Below are 7,084 nucleotides of genomic sequence, written 5' to 3' on the forward strand. Positions count from 1 at the left end.
ATGTAATTTGATTCTTTTCTCTCACAGCCTTTAAAATTCTGTCTTTATTTTGTATGTTAGGTATTTTTATTTTAATGTGCCTTGGTGTGGGTTTGTTGTAATTTTGTATATTTGGAGCCCTATAAGCCTCTCGTACTTGATTTTCCATTTCATTCTTCAGATTTGGGAAATTTTCTGATATTATTTCATTGAACAGATTATTAATTCTTTTGGTTTGTTTCTCTGTGCCTTCCTCAATCCCAATCATTCTTAAATTTGGTCTTTTCATAATATCCCATAATTCTTGGAGTTTCTGTTCATGATTTCTTACCATCTTCTATGTTTGTCAAATTTGTTTTCCAGATTAAATATTTTGTCTTCAATATCTGAGGTTCTGTCATCCAGATGTTCTATCCTATTGGGTATGCTTTCTATGGAGTTTTTAATTTGGTTTATTGTTTTCTTCATTTCAAAGATTTCTATTTGGTTATTTTTTAGTACCTCTAACTTTTTATTTAAATGATATTTTGCTTCCTGTATTTGCTCTTTTAACTGTTGATTTGTGCAAACATTCAGTGCCTACATTTGCTCTTTCATCTCATCATTCAATGCCTGCATTTGCTCTTTCATCTCATCATTCAATACCTTCATTTGCTCTTGCATCTCCTTGTTTGATTTTCTGATAATTTTAATTATGTACATTCTGAACTCCCTTTCTGACATTTCTTCTGCCATGCTGTCATTGGATTTTATTGCTATAATGTCTAGGTTTGTTTGGGACATTTCATTCCCTTGTTTTCTCATGTTGCCCAGGTATCTACCCCTCTGGTAGTGAAACTCTGGGATATTGCAAATTTATTATATTGACTAATATTATCTCTGTAGATTTCCAAAAATTCACCTCTTAGCCTTCATTAGCCTGAAATCTTGGAGGTATTTGATAATGTGGTGCTCCACTAGAAAGTTGCCCCTCTAGGGGTGGTGGTCTTCAGGTGGTGTATAATCCCTGTCAGTGGACAAAGGCACCTCCACTTGTTGAATGGTCAAAGAGGGACTGGACTGCATACTGGGGCCCATCTGATCTAGGCCTGTGTCTCTGGTTCTACTGCCCTGGTTGAAAAGCCTCACCCAGTGGTGAAGATTCACCTGGTGGGGAAGTTTCACTGGGCAGCTCTCCTCTGAACAGTTTCTTTTAGTCCAGAACTATGACCTGGACTGGGAAGCCCTCCTCTGTGATGTTCCCAGGGGTCTTGATCTACCGCCTGGGCTTGAGCCTGTCCCTGTGAGGGATGAATCTCTGAGCAGCCCTCCTCTGCTACATTCTCTGGGGACTGGAACAACTGCTTGGGCCTAAGACTCTCACTCTGAGTCAAAGCCTCTCACTGTACAGCCCTACTCTGCAATGCTCCCAGTTGACTGGGTTCTCGGCTGCAGTAGGGGAGTCTTCCTGGGCCACTCTACTCCATGAAGTTCCCTGCATTTCAGGACTACCGCTCCATCCAGGGAGACTGACCAGTGGGAAAGACTCACCTGGTGCCTCTGAGTTGGTCCCCAGTCTCTCAACACCTCCTCTTCTTGACTTCTGACTCTTGTCAAAGGTCCTCTAGCCTCCTATAGGTGTCTCAGGAAGGTAGCTGCCCTTCTAATGATAATGGCCACATCCTCAGGAATAATCAAAATGCCTACACCAGCCTATACAGAAGCCTCTGGCTAGCTCTGAGATGCAGGGAGGCTGGATGGTCAGCCGGCTTGCTCCACGATGGCAACAGCTTGGCATGGTGGTCAGGCAGGGTCACTCAGTGATGGCGTATGTGCTAGGCATGGTGTTGGGCAAGTTGACTGCCTGCCACTTAGTTCCACAAGGCAGGTGTGTTAGGTACCCACCTGCTACCTCTGCATTGCAGCCGGCCAGACTCACCCACCAGCTCACTCTGCAATTGCGACCTACTGGTGATGGCACTGCCCACGTTGCAGGGGTCAGGCGGGGTCCATCAGTGATGGTGTCTGTGCTTGGCCTGGTAGTTGGGTGGGTTCTGATTCATTGATTTAAAAAAAAATTAAAAATCTCAATTTCATTGATTTTGGCTCTGATTTTAACTATATTCTGTGTTACACTGATTTCTGTGTTGATTTGTTTTTATTTTTTTTGCATTGGGATCATAAGATGGAATGTTAGATTATTTATTTGGTGTCTTTCAGGGTTTTTTCAATGTATGCAATTTTTTTTGATATATTGAAAGTTCAGTGTTATAAACTTTCTTAAAATCACCTTCTTAGTGTCCTGGAGATTATGGTATTTTGCATCATTATTATCTTTTACCTCTATGTAATTTTTATATCACCCCTAATTTCTTCTGCTCTCCATCAATCACTAGTGAGTTTTTCAAACTACAGGTATTTGGGTAAGTTTTATATATCTTAGTCCTTAATTCTAATTATTTTTTCATTATGATCTGATAGAATGCAAGGTATTATTTATTTTTGAAATTGCCTAAAGTTTCTTTGTGTCCTAAAATATGGTATATTTTAGAACAGTTTACATTTACTGGTGAGAATAAATTGTATTCAGTCACTGACTGATTAAATGTTATACATATATTAATATAACATAAGTATAAATATATAGTCTAAATTGTACTTTTTTAGTTACGTATATTGTTTAGTTTTTGTTTGTATAATATGTCTAATGATGACAGATAACTTTTAAAATCACTGAGTGTTATGCTTTTGTGGTCTTGTGGTCTTTTTGATTCTTGATATTGAGAAGGGTTTGTTTGATATATGTAGATGCTCTATTTTGGGGGCATAGTTGCAACTGATAATTCTTGTTATTTTATAACTCCCTTAAGCATTGTGAAATGATTTTCTTTGCCTCTTTTGATTGACTTTGGCTTGAATCCCACTTTATCAGATATGAGAATAGAAACACCTTCTTGCTTATTGATCCATGTGAGAGATAAGTATTTTACCATCAATTTATCTTCCATCTGTGTATGTCTTTGCCTATGAGCTGAGTTGCAAAAAGCATATTGTTGGGTCTAGCTTTTAATTGAATCTATGTATTTTGATTGATGAATTGAGTCCATTAAAGCACAGAATTATTTTTTATTTCCTGTCATTTTGATTTATTTCTAGTTTTAAAGTTGAATTTGATTTTCCTTTGATTCTCCTAGTACAGTTTCATCCTCTAAAGCTTTTCATGTTTTCTCCAGTCTTCTTCATGAAATATTTTATTGAATATGTTTCATAGTTCCAACTTTCAAGCTGTGAGTTATTTTAACTTTTTTTTAATCATGGAAGATTTTTATTTTTTCCTCAAATATGAACCTTAATTTTCCTGGTCATTGTATTCTTGGATAGTGCACCTTGTCCTTTAGGGTTTTGTGCAAAATATTTCATGCCCTTCTAGCTTTTAGAATTTGGGTTGAAAAGTCAGTTGAAAGCTACAGTAGCTTACTTCTAAATGTGACCAGTAATTTCTCTCTAGTTGCTTCAATTTCTGCCCTTCTGCCCTTTTCCTGTAAGTTTGACATTTTTATAATAATGTCCTGTAATGCTTAATTTGAATTGTCAACTTGACTGGATTAAGAGAGCAGATGATTAACAGGCCTCTGGGTGTGTCAATGAGGGTGAGTCTAGGAATGATTGAAACGTGGGATAGTGAATTGAAGTGGAGACCCCCCCTAAGCATGGATGGCACCACCCAATTGGATGGAATAAAAACTGGAAGAACAAGGAAGAAAATGCAGATGCATGCTCCACTCTTCTTGAAGAGGTTCTTGATCAGTGATTGGATCATCTGAGGATATCAGACTCATACTTCTTCACTCTTTCAAAGTGAACTCTGCCAGTGACTCTTCATGTAGTTTCCAGAAGCCTTTTTCTCAAACTAGGGTAGCACTGTTAATTCTTCTTATTCTAGAGTTTCTGTTTCTTGGACTGTGTAGCATCTGGTTTTTTCACCTCTCCTGCTGCAGACAGCAATTGTGGACTATCCAGATTCTGGTCATGTAAGCCAATCTAATAAACCCTCTTTTACAATCATACTTTCAGATGATTCTTTTTCTAAATTTATTTTTATTTAAACAAATGGGATACTTGTTGTTTCTGTTTGTACATGGAGTAACAGCATACATTTGCATAATCATACATTTACATAGGGTAATGATATTTGATTCATTCTGTTATTATTTCCTCCCCCACACCCCTCCCACCCCTTTTTCCCTCTATACAGTCCCTCCTTCTTTCATTTTTGCCCCCTTCAACCCCCCATTATGTGTCATCATCTGCTTATAAGTGAGATCATTCTGATATGTATATATATATATATATGTATATATATATATACGTATATATATATGTATACGTATATATATATATGTATATATATATATATACTTATCACAGTTATTTTTCCCACTCATCAATTATCTGCTTATAAGTGAGATCATTCTGATATGTATATATATATGTATATATATATGTATATATATATATATATATACATATCACAGTTATTTTTCCCACTCATCAATTGAACGACATCTAGGTTGGTTCCACAGTCTGGCTATTGTGAATTGAGCAGCTATGAACATTGACGTGGCTGTATCTCTGTAGTATGCTGATTCTAAGTCCTTTTGGTATAGACTGAGAAGAGGGATAGCTGGGTCAAATGGTGGGTCCATTCCAATTTTTCTAAGGAATCTTCACACTGCTTTCCAGAATTGCTGCACTAATTTGCATCCCCACCAGCAATGTATGAGTGTACCTTTTTCCCTACATTCTCTCCAACACCTATTGTTGCTTGTATTCTGGATAATCACCATTCTAATTGGGGTGAAATGGAATCTTAGTGTAGTTTTGATTTGCATTTCTCTTATTACTAAAGATTGCAAACATTTTTTCATATATTGTTGATTGTGTGTAGATCTTCTTCTGTGAAGCATCTGTTCATATCCTTAGCCCATTTGTTGATTGGGTTATTTGTATTCTTGGTGTAGAGTTTTTTGAGTTCTTTATATATTCTGGAAATTAGTGCTATATCTGAAGTATGAGTGGCAAAGGTATTCTCCCACTCCGTAGGCTCTCTCTTTGCATTGCTGATAGTCTTCTTTGCTGAGAAAAAGCTATTTAGTTTGAATCTATCCCAGTTATTTATTCTTGCTTTTATTTCTTGTGCAATGGAAGTCCTGTTAAGGAAGTCTGATTCTCAGTCAACAAGTTTTCTTCTATAAGATGCAGGGTCTGTGTTCTGATTTCAAGGTCCTTGATCCAGTGTGAGTTGATTTTTGTGCAGGGTGAGAGATAGGGGTTTAAATTTATTCTATTGCATATCATTTTACAGTTTTCCCTGCACCATTTGTTGAAGAGGCCATCTTTTTCTATTGCATATTTTTGGCACCTTTGTCTAGTATGAGAAAATTGTATTTATTTGGGTTTGTGTCCATGTCCTCTATTCAGCACCATTGTCTACCTGTCTATTTTGGTGCCAATACCATGCTGTTTTTGTTACTATTGCTTTGTATTATAGTTGAAGTTCCGGTATTGTGATAACCCCCTGTTTCATTCTTCCTACTAAGGATTGCTTTAGCTATTCTGGGTTCCTTATTCTTCCAGATGAATTTCATGATTGCTTGCTCTATTTCTGTTAGTTACATCATTGGGATTTTAATTGGCATTGCATTGTATCTGTATAGCACTTTTGGTAGTATGGCCATTTTGACAATATCAATTCTGTCTATCCAAGAACATGGGAGACCTTTCTGTCTTATAAGGTCTTCATCAATTTCTTTCTTCAACACTTTGTAGTTTTCTTTGTAGAGATCTTTTACCTCTTTGGTTAGATTGATTCCCAAGTTATTATTTTATTTTTTTTGAGGCTATTGCAAATGGAGTTGTTTTCCTCATTTCCCTTTCAGCTGTTTCACCGTGTGTGCATAAAAATGATTTAGATTTATGCATGTTGATTTTATAGCCTGCTATGTTGCTGAATTCATCGATGAGCTCTAGAAGTTTTCTGGAGGAGGTTTTTGGATCCTCTAAATATAGAATCATGTCATCCACAAACAGTGACAGCTTAAGTTCCTCCTTTCATATATGTATCCTTTTAATTTCTTTAGTCTGCCTAATTGCTCTGGTGAGGGTTTTAAGAACAGTGTTGAATAGAAGTGGTGAAACAGGACATCCCTGTCTTGTTCCCATTTTTAAAGGGAATGGTTTCAGTTTTTCTCCATTAGGAATGATGTTGGCCATGGGCTTAGCATAAATAGCCTTTACAATGTTCAGGTATGTTTCTCCTATCCCTATTTATGATAGTGTTTTGAGCATGAAGGGGTGTTGTATTTTGTAGAACACTTTTTCTGCATCGATTGAAATAACCATATGATTCTTATCCTTTAGTCTATTGTCATGATGGATTCTGTTTATTGATTTATGGATGGTAAACCATCCTTGCATTTGAGGGATGCACCCCACTTGATAGTGGTACACAATTTTCTTAATATGTTTTTGATACAGGTAGCCAATATTTTGTTAAGTATCTTTGCATCTATATTCATCTTTGATATTGGTCTAAAATTTTCATTCCTTGATGTGTCTTTGCCTGGTTTGGGTATGAGGGTGATATTAGCTTCATAGAATGAGTTTGGTAGGGCACTCTCCTTTTCTATTTCCTGGAATACTTTTGGAATTATTGGAATGAGTTCTTCTTTGAAGGTTTTGTAGATCTTGGCTGAGAATCTGTCTGGTCCTGCACTTTTCTTGGATGGTAGATTTTTAATGGCTTCTTCTATTTCTTTGCTTGATATTGATCTGCTTAAATTGTGTATATCCTCCTGGTTCAGTTTGGAAGGATGATATGTCTCTAGAAATTTGTCAATGTCTTCGGTAGTTTCTATTTTTTTGGAATACAGATTTTCTAAGTAGCTTCACATTATGTTCTGCATCTCAGTGATGTCTGTCATGATATTTCCTTTGTCATCACAAATTTTAGTTATTTGAGTTTTTTCTCTCCTTCTCTTTGTTAGTGTGACTAAGGGTTTGTCTATTTTGTTTACTTTCTCAAAGAAAAAGCTTTTTGTTTTGTCAATTTTTTGAATTGCTTCTT

Source organism: Sciurus carolinensis (genome assembly GCF_902686445.1).
Source record: "Sciurus carolinensis chromosome 14 unlocalized genomic scaffold, mSciCar1.2 scaffold_101_arrow_ctg1, whole genome shotgun sequence".
Classification (NCBI taxonomy): Eukaryota; Metazoa; Chordata; class Mammalia; order Rodentia; family Sciuridae; genus Sciurus; species Sciurus carolinensis.